General features: G+C 39.6%; 1 pseudogene; it reads left to right on the top strand.

The window, feature by feature from the left end:
* The first annotated feature begins 308 nt into the window (after positions 1-308).
* Positions 309-1327, top strand: LOC102398748 (annotated as a pseudogene).
* The last annotated feature ends 13988 nt before the right edge of the window (positions 1328-15315 follow it).

The following is a 15315-nucleotide window of genomic DNA, read 5'->3' as shown; positions in this document are numbered from 1 at the left end:
AGACACAGAGGAAAACTCAGAAGCATGGGACACTCTGAAGCTTTGCAGAGTCACATGGAGTGAGAACTAGAATGAGAATTCAGATCTCATGTAGACATCCCAGTGTTTTATCAGCAAATTACACATAAAATGTTGTTCTGGAGGTGTTTCACATGAGACAGGGGCTAAGTGTCTGAAGAGATGGAAAGCATTATAGAGAAAATAAGAAAGACTTGAAATAAGTACTGAGGCAAAGTGCTAAGGAAATGCCCCACAGTAACAGTGAAGAGACTGTTTTTTGTTTGTTTGTTTGTTTTTGTTTTTTCCTAAGAAGTTTAGAACACAATCCTTTCATGATTAATAGGTATCATTCTTTATTCCTTTGTAGGTAATTGAGGCCCGAGGAACCTGCTGCTACTAAATGGATTTCTTCAGGCTTCCCAGCAATGTGACTGAATTTGTTCTCCTGGGACTCACACAGAATCCACACTTGCAGAAAATACTCTTTGTTGCCTTTCTGTTCATTTTCCTATTCACTGTCTTGGCCAATCTTTTCATCATCATCACCATCTCCCTCAGCCCCATGCTTTCAGCTTCCATGTACTTCTTTCTCATCCATTTGTCTTTGTTAGATGCCTCCTTGACCTCCATCAGCACCCCTAAAATGACTTTTGACCTGCTGTACAAGAGGAGAACCATTTCCTGGGGTGGCTGCCTGAGTCAGCTCTTTATGGAACACTTCCTGGGAGCATCAGAGATCATACTCCTCACTGTCATGGCCTAAGACCACTATGTGCCCATCTGCAAACCTCTGCACTACATGACCATCATGCAACAGGGGCTCTGCCAGCTCCTGGTGGTGGTGGCCTGGATTGGGGGGATCCTGCATGCCACCAAGCAGATTCTTTTCACAGTAGATTTGACCTTCTGTAGTACCAATGTCATTGATCACTTCATGTGTGATCTCTACTCACTATTGGAAATTTCCTGCAGTAACACCTACAGGCTTGGAATTGTGGTGGCAGCTAACACTGGAGGCATGGCCTTGCTTATTTTTTTTCCTGCTTCTCATCGCCTACATCGTCTTCCTGAGCTCCGTGAAATCCCATAGCTCTGAAGGACAACGAAAAGCCCTCTCTACATGTGGCTCCCACTTTACAGTAGTGGTGCTCTTTTTTGTTCCTTGTATATTTGCTTACACACGTCCTGCGGCCACTAACCTGCAGGCAAGGTGGTGACAGTGTTTTATGGAATTCTCACTCCCATGTTAAATACTATCATTTACACAGTGAGAAACACAGACGTGAAAAATGCCATGAGGAGTTTGTTAAAGAAGAGAGTAACTTAGGCTGTTCATGATGCCAAGAGAATAATGATTTACATAATAGGGACAATTATTTATGTTGTTAGTTATGGGAGACAATTAAGAATTTTCTCCATCATTGACCAAAATATAACACCCAGAAACTAACATTTGTTGATTATTTAATATTGACTATGCATATTTTAGGAATTTTGGTAAGTTTTAATATATTTTCCTGAGGTTTCCAAGTTAGTGTTATTGGATTCAGAATAAGCAATGGAAAAAACAACTATACACCCTTTTTTTATGGTTTTATGATTGTAGAGTAAGTTTTTCTCCATAATCTTAACTATTTACCAAATTCTTCATATATGTTAATTGGATGAAATTGGCTTGTCCATAGGACTTTGATCGCAGAATTTCTTCCATTTTTCTTCACCTGATGTAAAGCAAATAAGGGGTAGAAATTCTTAGGTAGATATGTGGAGAAGGGACAATTGAGGAAAGGAATAGCAGCTGGAATTTTTTCTGTACTATGAACTAATCAAAAGGAAATAATAACTCACTGTCTTTGTGTGTGTTAGTCCCTCAGTCATGTCAAACTCTCTGAGACCCCATGGAATTTAGCCTGCCAGGCTCCTCTGTCCATGGAATTTTTTAGGCAAGAATACTGGGGTTTGTAGCCATTTCCTCCTCCAAGGTATCTTCCTGACCCAGGGACTGAATTCACATCTCCTGTGTCTCCTACATTGCAGGCATATTATTTTACTTCTGAGCCACTGGGGAAGCCTGAATAATTCACTATCTGAAATTATTTTCTTAACAAAAGAAAATTTGTAAGTATCCTTAATTTGCTCTATTTTGTTAAACACCTTTATGAGTCACATTTTTTTTTTGTATAAAGGAAATATTTTCATGTTCCATACCAAGACTTTAGGAACCATTTGAAACAAAGTATGAATCTTTTTATAAATCTCAACAAAAAAGCATATGGGTAGGTTCCAAAGCTATTGTGCTATAATTCAGTTCAGTTCACTTCAGTTGCTCAGTCCTGTCCGACTCTTTGCGACCCCATGAAGCACAGCACACCAGGCCTCCCTGTCCATCACCAACTCCCAGAATTCACTCAGACTCATGTCCATCGAGTCAGTGATGCCCTCCAGCCATCTCATCCTCTGTCATCCCCTTCTCCTGCCCCCAATCCCTCCCAGCATTAGAGTCTTTTCCAATGAGTCAACTCTTCGCATGAGGTGGCCAAGGTACTGGAGTTTCAGCTTTAGCATCATTTCTTCCAATGAACACCCAGGACTGATCTCCTTCAGAATGGACTGGTTGGATCTCCTTGCAGTCCAAGGGACTCTCAAGAGTCTTCTCCAACACCACAGTTCAAAAGCATTAAGTCTTCAGCGCTCAGGTTTCTTCACAGTCCAACTCTCACATCCATACATGACTACTGGAAAAACCATAGCTTTGACTAGACAGACATTTGTTGGCAAAGTAATGTCTCTGCTTTTCAATATGCTATCTAGGTTGGTCATAACTTTCCTTCCAAGGAGTAAGCGTCTTTTAATTTCATGGCTGCAGTCACCGTCTGCAGTGATTTTGGAGCCCAAAAAAATAAAGTCTGACACTGTTTCCACTGTTTCCCATCTATTTGCCATGAAGTGATGGGACCAGATGGCATGACCTTAGGTTTCTGAATGTTGAGCTTTAAGCCAACTTTTTCACTCTCCACTTTCACTTTCATCAGGGGGCTTTTTAGTTCCTCTTCACTTTCTTCCATAAGAGTGATGTCATCTGCAATCTGAGGTTATTGATATTTCCCCTGGCAATCTTGATTCCAGCTTGTGCTTCTTCCAGTCCAGCATTTCTCATGATGTACTCTGCATATAAGTTAAATAAGCAGGCTGACAGTATACAGCCTTGACATAAGTTAAATAAGCAGGGTGACAGTATACACCCTTGATGTACTCCTTTTCCTATTTGGAACCAGTCTGTTGTTCCATGTCCAGTTCTAACTGTTGCTCCCTGACCTGCATATAGGTTTCTCAAAAGGCAGGTCAAGTGGTCTGGTATTCCCATCTCTTTCAGAGTTTTCCAGTTTATTGTGATCCACACAGTCAAAAGCTTTGGCATAATCAATAAAGCAGAAAGAGACGTTTTTCTGGAACTCTCTTGCTTTTTCAATGATCCAGTGGATGTTGGCAATTTGATCTCTGGTTCCTCTGCCTTTTCTAAAACCAGCTTGAACGTCTGGGAGTTCACGGTTCACACATTGCTGAAGCCTGGCTTGGAGAATTTTGAGCATTACTTTATTAGCGTGTGAGATGAGTGCAATTGTGAGGTGGCTTGAGCATTCTTTGGGATTGGAATGAAAACTGACCTTTTCCAGTCCTGTGGCCACTGCTGAGTTTTCCAAATTTGCTGGCATATTGAGTGCAGCACTTTCACAGCATCATCTTTCCTAATTAAATTCCTTAAAAATGTTTTTTGGGGGGAGGGGAGTTGATTTTATTCATTTTTTTTTTTACTTTACAATATTGTATTGGTTTTGCCATACATGAACATGAATCTGCCATAGGTGTACACGTGTTACCCATCCTGAACCCCTCTCCCACCTCCCTCCCTATACCATCCCTCTTGGTCATCCCAGTGCACCAGCCCCAAGCATCCTGTATCATGCATCGAACCTGAACTGGCGATTAGTTTATTCTATGATATTATACATGTTTCAATGCCATCCTCCCAAATTATCCCACCCTCTCCCTCTCCCACAGAATCCAAAAGACTGTTCTATACATCTGTGTCTCTTGCTGTCTCGCATTCAGGGTTATTGTTACCATCTTTCTAAATTCCATATATATGCATTAGTATACTGTATTGGTATTTTTCTTTCTGGCTTACTTCACTCTGTATAATAGGCGTCAGTTTCATCCACCTCATTAGAACTGATTCAAATGTATTCTTTTTAATGGCTGAGTAATAATCCAATTTTGACACTATACTCAGTATTTATCCTTGGGGGGGATAATGATAAAGCAATAGTGTAGTCTTTTCCACATAAAAGTAAACTATGGCTGACATCCCCATGTTTCCAAAGTTCATTTGAAAGTATAACATTATGCAAATAGCAACTACATTTTAAAAATCTTTATTTCTGGCTGCATCTGGTCTTAGTTGCATCATGTGAGGTTAGTTGCCCTGTGGCATGTGAGATCTTAGTTCCCCAATGTGGTGTTGAAACTGTGGCTACTGCTTTGGAAAGTGGGATGTTAATACTGGGCAATCAATGACGTCCTGGCAATTCAATTTGGAAAGAGTAATGAGTCATTCTAGTGACAACACAAATTATAATGTTACAATTAAAATCATGTTGTACTTCTGCAAAGATAGATATAATGTAAATGAGTAACAGGACTTAAAAATTCACCCAGTTTCATAGGATTTTTCCATAGGATACTTTTGGTTGTAAGTGACAGAGAGATCAACTGATTTTTTTTTTTTTAATTTGAGGATATTTGTTGAATGGCTAACATAACTACAAACTTAAAAAAAAAAAAAAAAAAAAAACTAAGCTTCAGTTAGTTGATATAGTGGATCAATTATGCCATAAAGGAATCCTTTTCTTGTTGTTTTCTCGTCTGACTTATCTTAAATCTGACTTACCTGGCACTTAGAAGGATTGCTATTGTAACAATTCAGAGAAAAGACTCTTCTATGACTCTGGCAGAAGTAATTGACCATGATCATCACATACATACATGTGTTAAACCACAGTGGAGACAGGGCAGAATATTTTGTATTTCAGGTGATCTATTAATACTTGGCTACCTCTTGCTACTCATATTGTGACAGCAAATAAGAAACTATAGGAATCTGGCCTGCATTTTGGGTAGATTGAAGACATGAGTAGACATTGCAGGGGTGAATTTCTAGGCTATACCTATAGCTAAGCCACTAAAATCTGCTGAGAAATTAGTGGAAGGTGAAGGGAGAAGATCAGAGTTGATAGTGAAGAAAAAGACAATAGGTAGACATTGCAACTCTATGATCAGCAGCAGTGTCAAGTGGCACAGTTCATTATTACTCTAGCCATTCTCCTCTAATCTGTCAGGAAAATATTTTTACTTATATTCACCACTTCGGAATTCATCATCAGCATTGAAATGAAAGAAGACAAGATGAATGTGACTGAATTCATTCTAATGGGACTTACCCAGGATTCTCAGATGCAGATAATTCTATTTTTGTTGTTACTTATCATCTACATGGCAAATCGATGGGGAAAAAAAATGGAAACCGTGACAAACTTTATTTTCTTGGACTCCAAAATCACTGCAGATGTGACCACAGCCATGAAATTAAAAGACACTTGCTCCTTGGAAGAAAACTATGACAAATCTAGACAGCATATTAAAAAGCAGAGACATGACTTTGCTGACAAAGATCTGTAGAGTCAAAGCTATGGTTTGTTCAGTAGTCATGTACGAATGTAAGAGTTGGACCATGAAGAAAGCTGAGCAACAGAGATTAAAAACTTTCAATCTATGGTGCTGGAGAAGACATTTGAGAGTCCCTTGGACAGCAAGGAGATCAAACCAGTCAATCCTAAAGGAAATCAACCCTGAATATTCATTGGAAGGACTGATGTTGAAGCTGAAACTCCAATAATTTAGCCAGCTGATGTGAAGAACCCACTCATCGAAAAGGACCTTGATGCTGGGAAAGACTGAGAGCAGGAGGAGAAGGGAGTGACAGAGGATGAGATGGTTGGATAGCACCACTGACTCAATGGACATGAGTTTGAACAAGCTCTGGGAGATGGTTAAGGGCAGGGAAGCCTGGCTGCTGCAGTCCATGAGGTCACAAAACATTGGACACGACTGAGACACTGAACAACAATAATAACAAAATGTTTCCCTGCTCTGGTACAAAGAGGGATAGCTCAAAAGATCCTGATACTGCCTCTGAGTTGAGAATCTGAAATTCACTGTCAAGGAAGAAAATCCATCCATAGTCCTGGAGAGGTTAGATGTGAGAAAGACAAAGAGAAAATTATGCAAAGCTAAGAGGATCCATCTCAAGTATTCATCAAAATACTGATCTGTGTGTGCATCTGAGGAAAATATCTGGGCCTGGGGAAAGATTCACCCAAATGAATTAGAGAGAAGAGGGCTTGGTTCTCAAACTAGGCCAGAAAGAGAGCCTACTCTTGTTAGCTGGAAAACCTCATAGTTCACAGGGACAGTGCTGTTGGTTGAATACTTAGAAATATTTTCATTAGTTGTGGGACATGATTACCTCTAGACTGAGCATATCCCATGACCTACTTCAAGACCTATATCAGCAATATATTAAAAAAAAAATCCTAAAAGAAAACACCCAAAGGAATGAAAACAAGTATTATGTTAAAATTTTTGTGTTTCCTATACCCAGTTGTGGATGTGACTGGTGATAGAAGCAAGGTCCGATGCTGTAAAGAGCAATATTGCATAGGAACCTGGAATGTCAGGTCCATGAATCAAGGCAAATTGGAAGTGGCCAAACAAGAGATGGCAAGAGTGAATGTCGACATTCTAGGAATCAGCGAACTAAAATGGACTGGAATGGGTGAATTTAACTCAGATGACCACTGTATCTACTACTGCGGGCAGAAATCCCTCAGAAGAAATGGAGTAGCCATCATGGTCAACAAAAGAGTTCAAAATGCAGTACTTGGATGCAATGTCAAAAACGACAGAATGATCTCTGTTCGTTTCCAAGGTAAACCATTCATACCACAGTAATCCAAGTCTATGCCCCAACCAGTGACACTGAAGAAGCTGAAGTTGAACGGTTCTATGAATACCTACAAGACCTTTTAGAACTAGCACCCTAAAAAGATGTCCTTTTCATTATAGGGGACTGGAATGCAAAAGTAGGAAGTCAAGAAACACCTAGAGTAACAGGCAAATTTGGCCTTGGAATACGGAATGAATATGGAATGAAGCAGAGCAAAGACTAATAGAGTTTTTCCAAGAAAATGCAAACACCCTCTTCCAACAACACAAGAGAAGACTCTACACATGGACATCACCAGATAGTCAACACTGAAATCAGATTGATTATACTTGTTGCAGCCAAAGATGGAGAAGCTCTACACAGTCAACAAAAACAAGACCAGGAGCTGACTGTGGCCCAGATCATGAACTCCTTATTTCCAAATTCAGACTTAAATTGAAAAAAGTAGGGAAAACCACTAGACAACTCAGATATGACCTAAATCAAATCCCTTATGATAATACAGTGGAAGTCATTAATTGGGACTCAAGAAAGGGAAGAAGGTTTTGAGATTTTAAAGACAGAGGAGAAGATGGGACTATCTCTAGCATGTATGGCCCTTTATCACTGACAGTCCTAATAAAAAGTCCTGTAAGCACTTTAGAACAGTGAGAGAGTAGATGGAAAGTGAAACTGCAGTGTGATGGTTTAGCAGCTTCGACTCACTTGACATCCAGGTCAAGAATTTAAAGAGAGATTGGTCAGTGTAGTCTGAAATACTACTCACAGGATGAACTGCAATTTAGTGAAAAATTCATGCAGTCTATTAGTGTTTATCTGAAGACAGGGAAACCTACAAAATTTCTAGGTGAAATCTGAAGTTGGATTTAGCTCACTATTGAGTTGAGCACCACCTTGTGGGAAGATAGCATAAATGTCAAAGGGTTGTAGAAATTGCAGAAATCATCAGTAAACAGATTATCCTAATCTGTGCAGAGTTTGGATTGTGTGATTTGCCCCCCTGTATGTTTAGGTAAAAAAGGTATGAGGAATGAAATTGCATTCTGTGAAGGGAAAAGGAAGTAAACCTGACTTACAAGTGGCTTTTTAGGATCGAAGATGACAGTAATAGGTACAGAAAGGGATAAGGTTTGTGAAAAGTGAACCCTGAGGAAAAGAGTTTTGTATATGGTTATGTTAGGTAGGTAGAATAGGGAAAAGGAGTTCAAAATGGCGGTGGCTAAAAGACAAGGAAGGGAAAAGCCTGCGAAAATAGAACAAAGGAAGGTCCCAGGATCAGAGTGAAGACCTCAGGTAGAACAAACAGCACTCCTGGCTAAGCCCAATTTGCATAGGGCAGGCCCAGGGGGAGGAAAAAACATATAAAAGGAGGAGCCAAAGCACTCGCGTGCTCTCTCTTTCTCTCCCTCCCTCCCTCTTCCCGCCCCCACCCCCCAACCCCGCCCCCTGTGCATGCGCTTTCTTTCTCTCTCCTGCGTTCTGGCATGCTCTTCCACTCTCTTCTCTTCGTGTCTTTGGGTTGACATGCCCTAATGCTTTGAGGATGGATTCTCCTGCTATTTTCTAAATAAAATAGAGCTGTAACACTGATTTGTCTAAGAGCTATAACACGGTTTGTCTAAGACCCGAGAGCTGTGATGCACCGAGGGCTTTAATGTCCATCGCTCCAAATCTTTGATGTGGATGAGACAGAACCAAGGAACATATACTCGCCTGACAGTTAGGACTAAGTTTGGGGCTTCCCTGGTGGCTCAGACAGTAAAGCGTCTGCCTGCAATGCCAGAACCCGGGTCCCTGGGTTGGGAAGATCCCCTGGAGAAGGAAATGGCAACCCACTCCTGCACTCTTGCATGGAAAATTCCGTGGACAGAGGAGCCTTGTAGGCTACAGTCCATGGGGTCGCAAAGAGTCAGACATGACAGAGCGACTTCACTTCACTTCACTTCTGTTTAGGAAATAATCCTGGGAACTGATATGTATCTGAGCATTTATCATAGTATTGTCTTAGTTTATTTGTCCTCAGATGTGACAAAGTCTCCACTTTAAAAAAAAAAAAATGTGTAGAGAACTCTGTAGTAATAAGTTTTCCTTTTCCCTCCAGGTTAAAAGTCTTTGTCTCTATTTTTTTTTTTTCCCTAAAAAGTCTGAACAGAAGTGTTGTGCTTCGGTTAAGAATTCTATCAATACTGTATCTGGCAAACTCTCCAGATTTCAAAACAACTCAAATCTGGCAGAAAGCTATTATTACTTCAAGAGCAGTCCCCAGAACACTATTCCTGATTTTATCCCACATATTTGTTGCTAACTATTCTTATAATGGGGGGGGGGGGCTTCCTTGGTGAATAAGATGGTAAAGAGTCTGCCTGCAATGCTGGAAACCAGGGTTCGATCTGGGTCAGGAAGATCCCTTGGAGAAGGGAAAAGCTCCCCACTCCAGTATTCTGGCCTGGAGAATTCCATGGACTGTGTAGTCCAGGGGTCGCAAAGAGTCGGACATGATTGAGCAACTTTCACTTTCACTTCATTTTAATACCCCATTCACATCAATGGACAGATCATCCAGAATTTATGACTAGATTATGGTGAACTCTTCCTCACTACAGAAACAATGCATTTCTGAATACTGTACCTGGTGCCCAGTGACTTAGGCAGTTTTCTATTCTGATGGGTAGGAAACCAGAACTATTACAGGTCCTGTGTGAATTCTTAGGATTACTTCCTATAGGAACTAATTTTGCCTAATATCCTAAAGATACTCAACATCCTGAGGATCTCAACTCTCCACAGTGTTACTTACACATAAAGAGTTGTTCTCCAGTAAAATCATTAATAATACATTTTTTAGTCAAACACATTTATTCATGTTGAAAAATAAATATCCAAAATATGGGCTGGTAACTCTGGACAAAAAATGAGGGGAAAACCTACCAGATACCAAAAATATAGCAGACAGCTACAGTGACTATAAAAATGTGGCACTAACAATAGAATAGGCATATCGTTTAAACTGAAAACAAACCCCTGGAATTGAATATAATGGATAAAGGACTTACCTGATGGCTCTGCATGCTTTCCCATGCAGGAGGTGTGAGTTCAATCTCTAGTTGGAGAGCTGAGATCCCACATAGCTTACAGCCCAAAACCCCAAACATAAAACAGAAGAAATATTGGAACAAAGTTCAATAAAGACTTTAGAAAATGGTCTGCATCAAAAAAAAAAAAAAAAGGCTTAAAAAAAAAAGATAGTGGATAAGAGATTTTGGAATAAGGTTAAAGTGATATCTCAAATTACTGGAAAAATATAAACTATTCAAAAAAGTTGTTAGGACAATGTGTAGCTATCTGAAACACATTATTTTTACCATGGTTAAAAAAAAAAAAAAAAAAAAAAAAAAACTTTAAATGGAAAATACCTGTCAAATTAGCAGAGAAAACTATGGCAAAATTATTTTATGACTGTGCAGTATAGAAAGTTTTCCTAATGATGATGAAAAGGAACCTGGAATTGGAAGGGCTACTTATCGAGATTGATACTTTTGAACTGTGGTGTTGGAGAAGACTCTTGGGAGTCCCTTAGACTGCAAGGAGATCAAACCAATCAATCCTCAAAGAGATCAGTGCTGAATATTCATTGGAAAGACTGATGCTGAAGCTGAAACTCCAACACTTTGGCCACCTGATGAGAAGAACTGACTCATTGGAAAAGACCCTGATGGTGGGAGGGATTGGGAGCAGGAGGAGAAGGGGACGACAGAGGATGAGATGGCTGGATGGAATCACTGACTTGATGGACATGAGTTTGAGCAAGCTCTGGGTGTTGGTGATTGACAGGGAGGCCTGTCGTGCTGCAGTCCATAGGGTCACAAAGAGTTGGACTTGGCTGAGTGACTGAACTGAGCCTAGCAAGATAAGCGATTTTAACAACCTATCCCATGAAAACTGAATTGAACCACATTTGCAATTATAAGTCCTAACAGTAGAATCTAGCTATTATAGGAATGAAAGTGAAAGAGTTAGTTGCTCAGTCATATCTGACTCTTTGCAACCTCATGGATTGTAGCCCACCAGGCTCCTCTGTCTATGGAATTTTCCAGGCAAGAATACTGGGGTGGGTTGCCATTCTCTTCTCCAGAGGATCTTCCTGACCCAGGGATCGAGCTCTGGTTTCCTGCATTGCAGGAAGATTCTTTACCATCTGATCCACCAAGGAAAGCCCTCATTATAAAAATATAGCAACAAATATTTGGGATAAAATCAAGAATAGTTTTCTGGGGACTTCTCTTAGGGAAGTAATAATAGCTTTCTGCCAGATTTAAGTTGTTTTGAAATCTGGATACCAAAAATGGAAAAGTTTAAAGAATGAGAACAAATGAAAAGGAAAGAAGAATGGTGAAAGAAGTCATTTTCTTAAACTTATAGTGAGAAGAAGATCCTTTGCTTATATTTTGGGAACTTCTTCTAGCCATGTGAGTATTTAGGCAAAGGCATGGATAATCAAGGAACCTAGCCTCATGCTCTCAGGAGAGCTCAGCTTCCTATGATCCAATGTGTTTGAGGATTTCAGTGAGCACAGAAGCTCGTCTTGTCTTAGATTATTCAAAACTCTATGATTATGGGGTAGGGTGGTGATTGGATTTGGGGGCATTTGTGGCAATTGTCTCTCTAGTTTTCCATTAAGTTTGTTATATTCAGCAAGTAGAGAAAGACAGCAGCTGGGAAAGTTCTGGGAATCTGAGCCTCCATGCATCATCTGTGTGTTGACATTTTATATGCAAGTTAAGGTAAACGTAATAATGAAAGTGTTAGTCACTCAGTTGTGTCCTACTCTTTGCTGCTCCAGGGACTGTAGCCAGCCAGGCCCCTCTGTCCATGGAATTCTCCAGGCAAGAATGTTAGAGTGTGTAGCACTCTAACATAGAGTGTTAGAGTGTGGAGTGTTAGAGTGTGGAGAAGATCCCCTTCTCCGGGGGATCTTCCTGACCCAGGGATCAAGCTGGGTCTCCCAGGTCTCCCATGGACAGAGGAACTTGGCAGGCTACAGTCCATGGGGTGGCAAAGAGTCAGACAGGACTGAGTGACTAACACTTCCACTTTCACTTTGAAGTATATGCATGTATTTATCTTTGCAAGGGCAAAATTCTCCAAGATGACTTTCAATCATGAAAGCTGTGAGAATTAAATAGCTCAAAGAAAATTATGATCTCTTAAATAATTTAAAAAAATAGGAAAATAGATTGATAATTTATGTGAATATTTAGAGTTTGTTGACTATATATGAGGAGTCTGTTATTGCCTTTTTGAGCTAAGAAATGTCTTCAAAAAATTAAATCATTTTAAAATTGGGAAAAATATTAATGGTTAGAGTATGCCAGAATTCTAATCATGTGAGAGTTTGATTTCTAGTATGTATAACAGCAAAACACATAACTTTTAAGAACTTTAATTCATTTAAAATTATTTAAGTCAAGGATCCTTCAAGAAAAAACAAAACAAAAAAAGCACTCTGGAAATTCTTCACTTGGATAGTGGTAAATTAAACAAACAAACAAAAAACAGAAACAGAATATCTTCTGGGCCAGCTCAAAGTATAAGGAGGAGGAAATTTCCCAAAATGTACAATAGCATATATGTAAATCATAGTATTAAAAATTAAGACAGTAAATAATAGAGTATAAAGGAAAAGATGTTAAAGAAAATAAGGTAGCTAAGGTCATTGATCCAGTTTATATCCAGCCAGCCTTAGACAACTGAGATGGGAACAGGAATGCCAACGTACATGGAACTTGTAGGCCCTGAGGTTAGAGTTCACCAGAGCTAGCATCAAAATGACCGAAAGCCAAATACTGAAGATTTCAAATTTAACCTAAAGCCACTCTAATCTGATAGCAAATTTTACTATGGATTTTTTATGATCCAATTGGAGAAAGGAGCTCTGCTCATGTGTTCCCAGAAGGCTGGGGCACCACAAAATGTTCCTCAGATCTGATTCAGATGATCACCCATGATGAGTTAGCTTTACTACACCCCACTGATACCACAGTGGTCTTCCTACAGACTCAGATGGGCCAGCATCCTTCTCTGACACCACACAGCAAGAATGGAAATCTTGGCAGTTGTCAGTTTTTCAGTCATAATTCAGTAGCAATAAAAATTTTTGGCTGAAGACCAGGCATGAAACTGAACTTCAGAACTTACCTATTTAACAGTCTTTTGAAAAATACTCAAATTTGAGAAATAATTGACTACACATTGAAAACTACCCTTAGGTGCCATGTATACAAACAAAGAAAACTTCCCAAAGGGACACAGTCTTGAATGTGAAGATGACCATATGCCCATGCTCTGAGTGACAGGAAGTGGGAGAAGCATGATCTTAGGAAGATGCTCTAGGTGAAAGCAGAGAGTTGGCATGAACTTACAGATGGGGAGAAATGAAACGGACCTTGGTCTCTATCCCTGACTGTGCAGGGTACTAGAGACAGAAGCACCATTCAAGATGGCTGATGTAATGTCTTCAGAGAACATTTTATTACTTTGGGGGAATCGCGGCCTGCTAATAGGAGCCATTTTCAGTAGCTCAATAGTAGGATTAAGTCCAAAGTTTCTTGTCAAGAAGCCACTGGTTGATAAAAGAAGTTGTCACTGGGGAGCTGATAGACCAAAGTGCCAATTAGAGTGGGTAACGCTTTGGCACTGAGTGTTCTGACTAATTAAAGCAGTGCATAGTCCATGGACACCACAGACTGCACTGGAAGGAGGCAATGACCACAGTTTGCCGCATACCTCAGAGAACGCACTTTTTCCGGCCCTGATTCATGAGCCAAAGGCCAGGACTGGAGTCCCAAAGCATCTAAGTAAGGCTGATCTAAAGAATATTCCATAGTCCTTGCCTCAGTGTAGCTCATAGCTCCAAGAAATTACACTCTAGAGAAACACCTGGCATTTTCATGTAGAAGCCTCTACATCAAGGAGTAAATACATTGGACTACATTTTAATAAAGCCTTTTTTTTTTTTTAAGAACAGTTTTAGGTTCACAGTTTAATTGAAAGGAATGTACAAGTTTCTCATATACCCCTACCCCTATACATATGTAGTATCTCCCATTATCAGCTTCTCCTAGAGTTGATTTGTTTCAAATTTGTTACAAATGATGAACTTACATTGACACATAATAACCCAAACTCCATAGTTTACCTTAGGGTTCTCTCTTGTTGTTGTATATTTCATGAATTTGGAGAAAAGTATAATGATTTGTGTCCATCATTATATCAATAGTATCATACAGAGTGTTTTCACTGCTCTGAAAATCCTCTGCATTTCATCTATTCACCTATTCATTTCATCTATTCCCACTAATTCATATTGAATTTCTAAATTATGAGATAGAATAAGAGTAATATATTTTTTTGAGTCCATCACTCAATGTAAGGAATCTATCATAGTTTAAAGTACTTCCAGACTGTGCTTGCCATGATATGGTACTGCTACTGCTAAGTCACTTCAGTCGTGTCCTACTCTGTGCGACCCCATAGACAGCAGCTCACCAGGCTCCCCCGTCCCTGGGATTCTCCAGGCAAGAACACTGGAGGGGGTTGCCATTTCCTTCTCCAATGCATGAAAGTGAAGAGTGAGAATGAAGTCACTCAGTCGTGTCCGACTCTAAGGAATCCCATGGACTGCAGCCCACCAGGCTCCTCTGTTCATGGGATTCTCCAGGCATGAGTACTGGAGTGGGGCGCCATTGCCTTCTCCAATTATATGGTACTAGGTACTAGATTTACTTGGGATTCAAGCTCCTGGAAGTTAGTCTATTTATAGAGCTCTTTAACAAATCAATGAGAAAGTAAATATTATACATCTCTTCATCATTTAAACAACAGAATATATTATTCTACTTGGCTAGGGTTTTGAATCCAGGCCATATTCATGTGAACAAAGAATTCTGATACTATGCAATACTCTAATTAATATCCTTCATTATAATTCCTCTTCTCCTAAATTCTAAAATGTGTTTTTAACTGATGTAAGCATGCAGCAATATGGAAATGCTTTTATAAGTATTTTCTTTAGTAATAGAAACAATCATAAACCTCTAATCTGATTGTATAGATCACATATTTTAAGAAACAATAATAAGTTTTTCTGCCTCAAAGAAATTATTTTTCCTTCACAGGACTCTGGATCACATTAGCGTTGAAAAAATTATCTTACAAATGGCAAGGAAAAAGAGGTTAAAACTTGACATTTTTAA

The sequence above is a fragment of the Bubalus bubalis genome, chromosome 16, assembly GCF_019923935.1.
Source record: "Bubalus bubalis isolate 160015118507 breed Murrah chromosome 16, NDDB_SH_1, whole genome shotgun sequence".
Lineage (NCBI taxonomy): Eukaryota > Metazoa > Chordata > Mammalia > Artiodactyla > Bovidae > Bubalus > Bubalus bubalis.
The sequence above is the reverse complement of the archived record's forward strand: the minus strand, read 5'-3'. Positions and strand labels throughout refer to the sequence as shown.